The 12680-nt window shown below is 43.7% G+C and overlaps 1 protein-coding gene across 2 annotated transcripts in view; it reads right to left on the bottom strand.

Annotated features, from left to right (window-relative positions):
• The window catches only part of SCAI (suppressor of cancer cell invasion), a 138087-nt gene that overhangs the window by 79869 nt on the left and 45538 nt on the right, over positions 1-12680 (bottom strand). The gene's annotated exons all lie outside the window — the stretch shown is intronic.

Below are 12680 nucleotides of genomic sequence, written 5' to 3'. Positions count from 1 at the left end.
GATTAGAATGCAAAGATTACACAATAAAGTGTCTGATGTCTTTACCCCAATGCTTCAAATCACATGGGCCCTACCTCTCATTTCCCTTAAAACATAGCTGCTGCTTTTGGAACAGAGACCTGGTCAAGAAGCTCAGTTGTCAAGTGTCGTCCTGATACATCAAGGTTGAAGGTTCGAGCCCTGGTCAGGGCACATACAAGAATTAATCAATGAATGCATAAAAAAGTGGAACAACAAATTCATGTGTGTGTGTCTCTCTCTCCCCCTCCCTCCCTCTTTCCCTTCCTCTCTCTCTAAAATCAATAATTAAAAAAAAGAGGAAGAGTAGACTAAAATCCAGATGCTCTTTTCCAAGCCCAGCATCCCAGTATGGGCCAAACCTGCCTCTAGCACGTACGCCTTTTCTGACTGACCCATCCACCTAAACTACAGGAACAGCTTTTTCCTAATTTGCATATAGTTACCATATAGGCCACTTGTGGCCCCTACAGGACCTCCCCTTCAGAATTTATTGGAACTACAATCATCAAAGTGATGTTAATAAACTTGTCAACTCAGGCCCTGGCAGGTTGGCTCAGCGGTAGAGCGTCGGCCTGGCATGTGGGGGACCCGGGTTCGATTCCCGGCCAAGGTACATAGGAAAAGCGCCCATTTGCTTCTCCACCCCCCCCTTCCTCTCTGTCTCTCTCTTCCCCTCCCGCAGCCAAGGCTCCATTGAAGCAAAGATGGCCCGGACACTGGGGATGGCTCCTTGGCCTCTGCCCCAGGCGCTAGACTGGCTCTGATCTCGGCAGAGCGACGCCCCGGAGGGACAGAGCATCACCCCCTGGTGGGCAGAGCTTCGCCCCTGGTGGGCATGCTGGGTAGATCCCGGTCGGGCGCATGCGGGAGTCTGTCTGACTGTCTCTCCCCATTTCCAGCTTCAGAAAAATACAAAAAATAAAAATAAATAAATAAAAAAATAAGGCCATGTGATACACACTAAATCTGGATTCTGTCTGAAGACCCAAGTACAAGTCCCATCTGTGCCATTTTCCCCAAAATCCCACAGCTTACAGTTTAAATTATCTTAGTTTCCTCATTTGTAAAGTGAGGATAATGAATACTGCCCTATCTCACCAGGCTATTGTGATCAATTCTATTCAAATGTAACCATATTTTCTTACAAAGACATCCAGTAAAAGAGTAAAAAAGCAATGCAATTATAATATAATAAAAGTAGACAATGCTTTCATTAAGAAAAAAGACCTTCTGTATATCAACCGACTTAAAATTAGATAGGTTAAAAAGTAATCAAATAAATAACACCAGGCTTCCAGATAAAAAATAAAAATAAAATTCTTTGCTACTGCTACTGAAGAGTTCCATCTGTTCCTGCTGCTTATAACCCACCTCGAGGTCAAAATGTGCCACAATGATATCATAAATCAGAGCAATACTGCTGACTGAGAATTTCTTGAGACCTTTTTTTTTTTTTTACAGAGACAGAGAGGGATAGATAGGGACAGACAGACAGGAACAGAGAGAGATGAGAAGCGTCAATCATTAGTTTTTCGTTGCAACACCTTAGTTGTTTATTGATTGCTTTCTCATATGTGCCTTGACCATGGGGCTACAGCAGACCGAGTAACCCCTTGCTGGAGCCAGCGACCTTGGGTCCAAGCTAGTGAGCTTTGCTCAAGCCAGATAAGCCCGCACTCAAGCTGGCGACCTTGGAGTCTTGAACCTGGGTCCTCGGCATCCCAGTCTGACACTATCCACTGTGCCACCGCCTGGTCAGGCTGACTGAGAATTTCTTACAAGAGGATCATGCATCAAACTGTTGGGAGTCGTCCTGTCTGGGTTGACAATTACTCTTCTGTCAGGCTGCTACTCTTGAGGCCTGTCTTTAGCACAAGGTGTAGTTATTCTGTAGCCAATTTACAAGTCATTAAACCAAAATATAATTCCAAAATATAAACATCAAAGGTAGTAAAAGTTTGTGTGTGCCTGCCACGACAGACACTGCTTCAGGTGCTGAAGTTACTGTGTGTGTGTGTGTATTCACATGCATGTGAATTTATTTAGATACTAAAGATGGCCAGAATTAAGAGCAAATGACTATGGAAGATGGCAGTAGAGTAGGTGGAAGCTACACTCACTTCCTCCTGGGACCAAGATGGAATTACAACTAAATTATAGAACAATCATCCTGAATAACAAACTGAAAACTAGCTGAAGAGGAGTCTTCTACCCAAAGATTTATAGAAGCCACATCGAGACAGGTAGGAAAGGTGGAAATGTGAGAAAGGCTGGCCATGGGACAATGGCTGAGGCTCTGGAAGGAGATCTCAGCTGTGGAAGTGAAGGCACCACATAACATCTGGCCGTGCAAAGCAGTCGAGTTTCTGTCCATCAGGGAGAGAAAGGAGTCTGCTAGAGACACAGGCAACCCTCTTAAAGGGTCAATGCCCAAAATTTCGTTCACAGCCACTGACGCTGGGTTCCAATGGAGGAAGGGTGGAGTGGACTAGTTTCCTGTGTAGAGGCAGATTTAAGGGCAGGCACACCAGGCACACACCCTGGGCCCCGACTTCTGAAGAGCCCTGCAAAACCCCAATTTTAAACTTTTTTCTAATAACACCACATTTGGTTTCGTATGTGCAATTTTAACATTAATAGTACATAATATTTTTTATTTATTTAAAATATGGTTAGCATGTATTTTTATTTTCCCTGTCTCTCTCTCTCTTTTTTTTTAAGAGACCCAGTATTTTCTTCTGCACCAGGGACTTAACAGACCTTAATCCACCTCTGGTCATGTGAGGAGTGCCTGGGGTTTGTGGTTCTGGGGAGCTGAAGGGACAGTCGCCAGGACCCCAGTGCTGAGTCACTCTCCTGTACCGCAAACTCCATCTTTCTTGGGTGGAGTACTCCTGTCCATCTAACATCAACCTGGGGGAAAGCAATAGCGCACCCTCTGGACTCCCTCTTGTCCCACCCTGCAGTTTACACCCTGCTGAAGAGTCAGCTGCCCTGGCCAGGTGTAGAGGTCTGGGCAGACTCAGCAGGTGTCTGTGACTGAGTTGTGTGGCTTTGAGGCTGGGACCAAGACCCCTCCCAACTTTTCTATGAACCTGACTGGTGCTGTTCCCTCACAGGAGATCCGCTAAAACCACCCTCCAGGCTTGCAGGCTTTTAAGGAACTCACCCTCCAGGCTCAGGAGGCTCCTACTGCTTCCACCCTACCTAGGTCAAGGAAAAATCCGGGACAGACTGAGTTGTGTGGCCCTAGGACGGAAGTCACACCCCTATAATCTCTGAAGCCTGACCAGCAACTTCCCCTCAGGGCAGATCCACTAGCCTCATCCTCCAGCACCTTCCCTTAGTGGAGGTCCACTAACCCCATCCTCTTGACTCCCCACAGCCCCACCCTGCTGAGCTCTGTTTCCCCAGCAGAACCCAGGACAGACTGCGTCGTGTGGCTCTAGGTAAATGACAGTTTTCCTTTGCACGTCTGACAAAAGAAAGCCCAGCCCTGGTCTGTTTAGACCTATTAAACTCTGCTGACCTCATCCTGCCAACTGCCTGAGACCCTGCCCAAGCACGACTGTGTGCAAGCACCCGGCTGATGGCAGCCAGACTTGGTATACCCGAGCACATTTGCTGAGTGGCCTTAGACTCAGCACTGGCATCAAGTGTGAACCTGCCTCAATCCAGTGAAAACTATTCGTCCATACCTGGTGTATTCATCCATACAACTGGAGTTCTATCAGAAACTCTTTTAGTGACATCACACAGAATGGGAGAACATACTTGCCAATGCTACATCTGATAAGGGCTTCAATAACAAATTTATAAAGAAGTTCTAAAACTCAACACCAAAAAACAAACAGTCCAATTTTAAAAAAGGGCAGGCCCTGGCTGGATGGCTCAGTGGATAGGGTGTTGTCCTGGAACACAGAGGTCGCAAGCTTGATCTCTGGTCAGTTCATATATGAGAAGCAACCAATGAGTACACAACTAAATAGAATGAGTAGACAATTTCCTTCTCTCTCTCTCTTTCCATGTCTCAGTCTCTCTATTCCTTCCTCTCTCTCTCAAATCAATTAAAATTAAAAATGAAATTAAAAAAATAAAAATAAAAAATGGGCAAAGAACCTGAATAGACATTTATCCAAAGAGGACATAGATATGGCCAACAGACATGAAATGTCACTAATTATCAGAGAAATGCAAATTAAAACCATAATGAGATATTACCTCACACCTGTCAGAATGGCTATAATCAATAAATCCACAAACAACAAGTGTTGACAAGGATGTGGAAAAAAGGAGACCCTTGTGCACGTTGGAAATGCAGACTGTGGCAGCCTCTGTGGAAAGCAGTCAGGAGTTACCTTTAAAAATTGAAAATGGCCTGACCAGGCGGTGGCGCAGTGGATAGAGCGTCGGACTGGGATGCGGAGGACCCAGGTTCGAGACCCCGAAGTTGCCAGCTTGAGCGCGGGTTCATCTGGTTTGAGCAAAAGATCACCAGCTTGGACCCAAGGTCACTGGCTCGAGCATCTAACAAATACTGAGGATGTGGTAACAGGCAGAAAGCTGGTAAGACTTGCTCCTTGCCCTCAGAAGCTAACCACTAGCTAGTTCAATGATTCCTGCAGGTACTTTCCTGTTAATAGCCCCCACAGGCCATTTCTATACTTGGTCTGCTGAAGGCCCACCACAAGGCACATATAAGAAAGCAATCAATGAACAACTAAGGTGTCGCAATGCGCAACAAAAAACTAATGATTGATGCTTCTCATCTCTTCGTTCCTGTCTGTCTGTCCCTCTCTCTGACTCTCTGTCTCTGTAAAAAAAAATTTTTTTTAATTTAAAAATAAAAATTGAAAATGGAACTGCCGGCCCTGGCCAGTTGGCTCAGTGGTAGAGCGTCGGCCTGGCATGTGGGAGTCCCAGGTTCAATTCCCGGCCAGGGCACACAGGAGAAGCATCCATCTGCTTCTCCACCCCTCCCCCTCTCCTTCCTCTCTGTCTCTCTCTTCCCCTCCCGCAGCCAAGGCTCCATTGGAGCAAAGTTGGCCCCGGGCGCTGAGGATGGCTCTATGGCCTCTGCCTCAGGCGCTTGAGTGGCTCTGGTTGCAACAGAGCAATGCCCCAGATGGGCAGAGCATCGCCCCCTGGTGGGCTTGCCAGATGGATCCCAGTCAGGCGCATGTAGGAATCTGTCTGACTGCCTTCCTGTTTCCAGCTTTGGAAAAATAAAATAAAATATTAAAAAAGCCTGACCTGCCTGACCAGGTGGTGGCGCAGTGGATAGAGTGTCTGACTGGGATGCGGAAGAACCCAGGTTCGAGACCCCGAGGTCGCCAGCTTGAGTGCGGGCTCATCTGGCTTGAGCAAAAAGCTCACCAGCTTGGACCCAAGGTTGCTGGCTCCAGCAAGGGGTTACTTGGTCTGCTGAAGGCCCGCGGTCAAGGCACATATGAGAAAGCAATCAATGAACAACTAAGAAGTCGCAACACACAATGAAAAACTAATAATTGATGCTTCTCATCTCTCTCCGTTCCTGTCTGTCTGTCCCTGTCTATCTCTGCCTCTGTTAAAAAAAAAAAAAATCCTGACCTGTGGTGGCACAGTGAATAAAGCGTCGACCTGGGAATGCTGAGGTCACCGGTTCGAAACCCTGGGCTTGCCTGGCCAAGGCAAATATGGGAGTTGATGCTTCCAGCTCCTCCCCCTTCTCTCTGTCTCTCCTCTCTCTCTCTCTCTCTCTCTCTCTCTCTCTCTCTCTCTCTCTGTCTCTCCCTCTCCTCTCTAAAATGAATAAATTAAAAAAATTAAAATATTTAAAAAAAAAGTGACTATGACAGGGACTTGAAAATCTGCAAAAGCTGGAAATGTTCACCTTCGTCCAAGAGAGAATGCCAAGTAGCCATCATTAAGAATGAAAAAAAGCGCCTGACCTGTGGTGGCACACTGGATCAAGCATCGACCTGGAATGCTGAGGTCGCCGGTTCAAAACCCTGGGCTTGCCGGGTCAAGGCACATATGGGAGTTGACACTTCCTGCTCCTCCCCCCCTTCTCTCTCTATCTCTCTCTCCTCTCTAAAATGAATAAATAAATAAAAACAATTTTAAAAGAATGAAAAAAGGCAAATGTTCAGCCTTCTGAGAAAGAAGTCTGATTATAATCAAATTGGTGTTGTAGTACGTGAGGAACCTATAGTATTTTGTGAAGAAAAGGAAACACCTCAGCTTCCCAAAGCCTTAGCCAGATGCTGAACTAAAACTATGCAGATTAATTATCAGGAGACTCCTGGTAGATCAGCATGTATTCTACAAAGACAGGTATGTCTGGGACCCCCATGGAGGCCACACAGCAGAGCACTTACCAGCACTGGCACCAGACTACCTGCACTCAAATCCCGGCTCCGCCACTCACTAGTCAAACACAGCTCTGTGATCTTGACCAAGTTATTTAGCCTCTTTGTGCCCCAACTTCCCCATAAGTAAAGTGGGGATAATAACATCTGCTTCTTGTGGCCCTGGCTGGTTGGTTCAGCGGTAGAGTGTCAGCCCGGCGTGTGGAAGTCCCAGTTTCGATTCCCAGCCAGGGCACACAGGAGAAGTGCCCATCTGCTTCTCTACCCTTCCCCTTCCCCTCTCTATCTCTCTTTTTCCCTCCCGCAGCCAAGGCTCCATTGGAGCAAAGTTGGCCTGGGCACTGAGGATGGCTCCATGGCCGCCTCAGGTGCTAGAATGGCTCCGGTTACAGCGGAGCAATGCCCCAGAAGGGCCGAGCATCGCTCCCTAGTGGGCATGCCAGGTGGATCCCGGTCAGCGGCATGCAGGAGTCTTTCTGCCTGCCTCTTCCCCTGCTTCTCACTTCGGAAAAATACAAAACAAAAACAAAAACAAAAAAAGATCTGCTTCTTAGGGTTGTCATGAAGATTAAATGTGAATGTATGTAAAGTGTTCAGAATAGAGCCTGGCACACATGAAATGTTACATAAGTAGGACTACCATTTTATTTACTACCTAAACTGGGATAATTCTGTGAATGAAAAGGGACAGAATAATTATATCAAGACTGCAAAACTGAGATGGGGTCAAGCAAACCAGGACAAATGGTTACCCTGTAAGTTAGAAGAAATGAGAAAATGTGACCAGAGTAAATCAGCCTCCTCTTTATATGGAGGCTGCCCACAGATGCAGGTACAAACGTTACCATCTGAATTATATTTTCCTGCATGCACACTGTTAGAGCTAAATGAGTACACTTAGTTGTTTTTGGGTTTTTTGCTATAAATGGTTTCAATTACTGTACCATCCAATAATGGCACGATCCCCTCAAGATTGATGACAGGCATCTAACAAATACTGAGTATGTGGTAACAGGCAGAAAGCTGGTAAGACTTGCTCCTTGCCCTCAGAAGCTAACCACTAGCTAGTTCAATGATTCCTGCAGGTACTTTCCTGTTAATAGCCCCCACAGGCCATTCCTATAGCAAATACATCAAAGCAGGAAGATATCTCAGAGAAATACTGGAAAATAAAGGCAGCTGTAAAAAAATGAAGACAGTAAAAAAGAGAGATAAAGGAGTATTTCATTATTTTTATACAGCACTGCCAAATAGTTTAAGACATTCTAGAAAGAAAAACAAAAATTCACAAAAAATATTTGTGGCAGATAGCTTTTGTTTTGGCCTATGCAGCATCCATTTCGCTTTCTTTGTAGAATCACTGTTCAATCTCACTGGAAATAAAAACTCAATTTGAAAGAAAACATACTGAGAGAAAGGGGAGACAGAGGAAAGAGAATGAATCAGAGAAATTGTTAATTGTGTGTAATAATAGCTCAAAAAGAAAAAGAGCCCTCATGTTTTAAGGGCAGGTAATGAAATATTACAGAACAAATGATGTGACGTCTGTGATTGTTTTGAGACACTCAGGATTAGGAGAATGGGCATGGATACAGAGCAGCCATGAATTTATGACTGTTGATGCCTAAGTGATGAGAACGTAAGAGATGACTGTTTTATTTTATAATATTTAATTTTCTTTGAGTTTAAAATTTTCATTATAAAATGATTTATTTTTGGTTCATTTACAATATGGCCCTAATTTCATAAAAACATTTATCTCTAAATTTCTATCTGTATATATACATGGAAAGATATCTGGGATAATGAGAGTTCACCTAGTGTTAATAATGGTTATTTCTGTGTGCTGAAATTTGAGATACCGCCATTACTTTTATTTCTGAACTTGCTACATTGTTTGAATTCAAAATAGTAATTATGATTTAGTTTCTGAAAAATAATAGGATTATATTTCTTAAACCCAAAGCCTAAAGTCAAATAAGATAAAATGTTAACACTGGCTAACTGTGACTAGTGGAAACAAGAATGACTATTTTCTATTTGCATTTTTTGTATTATTTTTAATTTAAAAATTAATCAAGTACTTATGAATATTCTCTAACATAAGGTTCCTTAATATTGGCACTACGAACATTTTGGGCCCAATAATTCTTTGCTGGAGGGACTGCCTGGTGCACTGTAGTGTTCAGCATCATCCCTGCCCTCTTAACCACTCATACCAGTTATCACCACCACCACCCTACTGTTGTGGCAACGGAACCTGTCTGCAGATATCACCAAATATATGCTCTGAGAGGATAAATCACCCCCCCAACTAAGAACCACTGCTCTAACATTTCATATATCTTAACCAAAGCATTCCCAAAACACAAATTTCCCAATCCTTAGGTATATCCTACATGTGTAATAATAATTAGCAACACTATGTCACTTTCTCTTATTCTTAATTCAGTTACCATATACTCTACTTTTAGTTCCGATTACCTCAAGTGGGTAAACCAACACTGCTGATTTAATGATTCAATAAAAATTAACCTGCAACTGAAAACCAGGCAAGATATAGTACTACACAACCATCAAGAATATAAGGGAAAGCATTAGAAGGTTATATAATCCAATTTTCTTAAAATGTACTACTCAGCCTCTGGTTAAACTAAACAGTCTGAAAACATGCCCCAAGGCAGAGTAATCATATAAACCAGTGGTCCCCAACCCCCAGGCCGCGGATCAGTACCAGTCAGCAGAGAAAAAATAAATAACTTACCTTATTTCCGTTTTATTTATATTTAAGTCTGAACGATGTTTTATTTTTTAAAAAATGACCAGATTCCCTCTGTTACATCCGTCTAAGACTCACTCTTGACCCTTGTCTCGGTCACGTGATACCGTCCCACCCTAAAGGCCAGTCCATGAAAATTTTTTTCTGACATTAAACCGGTCCGTGGCCCAAAAAAGGTTGGGGACCGCTGATATAAACATAAATCTCAAAGGATAAGACAGTCACCATCCAGCCTCCCATGAGAGCCACAGAGCAGCAGCACCAGCATGGCCCCAGAGCTACTAGAAACGCAGACCTGGCCCTGGCCAGTTGGCTCAGTGGTAGAGCGTCGGCCTGGTGTGCAGAAGTCCCGGGTTTGATTCCTGGCCAGGGCACACAGGAGAAGAGTCCATCTGCTTCTCTACCCCTCCCCCTCTCCTTCCTCTCTGTCTCTCTCTTCCCCTCCCGCAGCGAGGCTACACTGGAGCAAAGATGGCCCGGGCGCTGGGGATGGCTCCTTGGCCTCTGCCCCAGGCGCTAGAGTGGCTCTGGTCGCGACAGAGCGACGCCCCGGAGGGGCAGAGCATCGCCCCCTGGTGGGCGTGCCGGGTGGATCCCGGTCAGGCGCATGCGAGAGTCTGTCTGACTGTCTCTCCCCGTTTCCACCTTCAGAAAAATACAAAAAAAAAAAAAAAAAAAAAAAGAAACGCAGACTCCCAGCCCACCCCAGACCTACCAAACCAGAAACTGCATTATTCTGATGAGCTGTCCAGGTGATGTGTATGCATGGTAGGTTTGAGAAGCAGTGACATAGCTGTTTACATACAAACTCACTTGAAGCTGAAATACAGAGAGCTATATTCCTATAATATGGAGAACAAGTTTCTCATACCAAGAGAGATATCATAAAAACTGTATAATTACAAAATAGCCACAGGTAAAACGTAATGGAATCCACCTCTATCACCCCAAAAGAACTATCTATAATCATATAAGACCAAATGCCATATTTTAAAATCAAGCTGAGAAACACAAATAGTCCTTTATAATGGATCCCTCCCATTAAAAGAGAAAACTTTATTTACCTCTTCCAGTAAAGAGTAAAGCCAGTTTGAAGAGCAGAAAGCTAAGGTTCCTAAACCTGGCTGATTATCCTGGAATTTTTTTTTAAATAAAGATTTTTGGGACTTACTTCTAGATATTATGATTCAAGAGGGCTGAAAGGCCATATTTTTAAAAACTATTTTAGCCACTTCTGATTAGTTCCATTTGAAAATCATCTTAAGAAGATAAAAAAAGATAGGTTTCTTTTTCATTACTTTTTAAAAATAATGGATATTCACTTGGTCTATTTCAAATAAGTAATACATGAAAAGACTAAAATAAGGGACTAATCAGTCCTGAAGGAAAAAGTTTAGACAAAAGTGAGTTCATGTGGCCTCAATGATCCACACCTAGGAAAAGGTTGGCTAGTCTACTCAGCAGTCACATAGGCCCAGGAATAAAGAAATAATTTCTGGGTTTCTAGACTTGAACTCAATTCTAGAATGACTACAACTAGCAACCTCCTTCAGCATCATAGTATACATAGTAGGAGCTTAAAAATATATATTTAATGAAAAAATGATGAACATGATGGATTTTATGAAATAGCCTGCCCTGTGCAAGATAAGGTTGCATCAGGGCCTCTAGAAAGGTCTGGATTTCAAGAAAGAAAAAGGAGAGAGAGAAGTAAGAAAATAAAAGGGGGAAGAGGAGGAAGAAGAAGGAAAAAAGAACCCCAAGACAAGAATTTTAGTAGCAACCTAGTGAACTATTTTTTATTTTTTTTTTATTTTTTACAGAGGCAGAGATAGACAGGGACAGACAGGCAGGAACGGAGAGAGATGAGAAGCATCAATCATCAGTTTCTCGTTGCGCGTTGCGACTTCTTAGTTGTTCATTGATTGCTTTCTCCCTAGTGAACTATTTTGTGAACCTGTCCATCTCTCCATCTACACTGTCACTATCCTGCCCGAGGTGCTTTCGCCGACTGGGGAGCTTTGTGACTGGTTCTCCCCACTTCCACTACTGACTCCCTTACTTCATTCTTGAAGTCGCAGACAGAGTCATCTTTCCAAAGGTCTTTGAAAGACAGCCAGTAACTAAAATAAGAAATGGCAAGTTCAGAACTCATCCCTCCAACAGACGAGGTTCTGAGTTCAGAAATGGCAGCTACAGCATCTGTCTCAGTCCATTCATGCTGCTATGACAAATGCCAGCGTGTGTAGCTTAAAACAACAGAAATTTATTTCTCAGCAATTCAGGAGGCTGGCAGTCTGAGATCAGGGTGCCAGCCTGGTTGGGTGAAGGCTCTATTCTAGCCCCCCAGTTCTCGTTGTATCCTCACACACTACAAAGGGGCTTAAGGATGTCTCTGGAGCTGTTTATAAGGCACTACTCCCATAAGGTTCCACCTTCATGACATGAGCACCAAAGGCCCCACCTATTATTTCTGGGGGTGAGGATTTCAGCATATGAATTCTGGGGGACACAAATATTCAGACCATGTCAGCATCCTTAAACCCAACATCCTTAAACAAGTTCTTCCAGTGGTGTGACCTTGGCACAAATTCCAGACCTCTTCATTCCCTTGGTTCCTGCCCGTTTTCTGAATCAGATTCTCCAGTCTTTCCATCAGTGCTGTGAGGTGCTTGATAGCCTTCCAGTAAATTCTTTTTCTGCTTAAATTGGCTAGAAGTTGGGCCTGTAATTCTCAACTAAGAACCTTTCCTAAAACAATACCATGCCTTTTTCCTTTAAAAAAAAAAAAATGACCTGTCACTCATTAAGTTTAACCTTCCAAAACTAGGATAATTAAAAAGTAATTCTGAATGCCATTTACATCATCAATCTCATGAAAATAGCTTGCAAAGTGAATGAGTTTTACTTATTAGCTGATTAAATTCAATCCTCTACCTCCTCTGAACTTGCATCTCTGCAGCTAATCATGGCTGAAGAAACACACAATCATGTCACCTGGGTGTTCCCAAACTCCCTTCGTCTGGTCACTCTCGCCTTCCTCTTTCACACCTTCTCTCTCAAACATGCAGCACCTCGAACCCCATCCTCACTGTCAGCTGATGGCAACTGTTCTGTAACTTACTAAAAACACACAGGTAATCAGTATAGATCTTCCACACACACCCAACTATACATATACCAACCGCCTGCATCTGTTACCATATACATTACTCTGTCTTTCCTTCTATTACCTTGATTGAACTGCGTTCCTACATCAGGCCTTTAGTTATGCATTAGCTTTCACATCCCTACTACTATTTGAGGACATCAGTCCATCAACTGTTCTCTTTCTATCTACAGCATCACCAGTTGTCTCCTCTATACTGCACCACGGTCATCAGTGTTCAAAGAGGCTGTTATCTTCCATTTTAAAACCCTTCACCTCTCCTTCTAGCTTTCATGCTGTTCTCTACTCTCTTCTTCGTGGCATATCTCTTTAAAAGACATGTCTATATCTGTGGTCTCCAGTTGTCCCCCATTCTCTCTCG

This window comes from Saccopteryx bilineata, chromosome 2 (assembly GCF_036850765.1).
Source record: "Saccopteryx bilineata isolate mSacBil1 chromosome 2, mSacBil1_pri_phased_curated, whole genome shotgun sequence".
Classification (NCBI taxonomy): Eukaryota; Metazoa; Chordata; class Mammalia; order Chiroptera; family Emballonuridae; genus Saccopteryx; species Saccopteryx bilineata.
The sequence above is the reverse complement of the archived record's forward strand: the minus strand, read 5'-3'. Positions and strand labels throughout refer to the sequence as shown.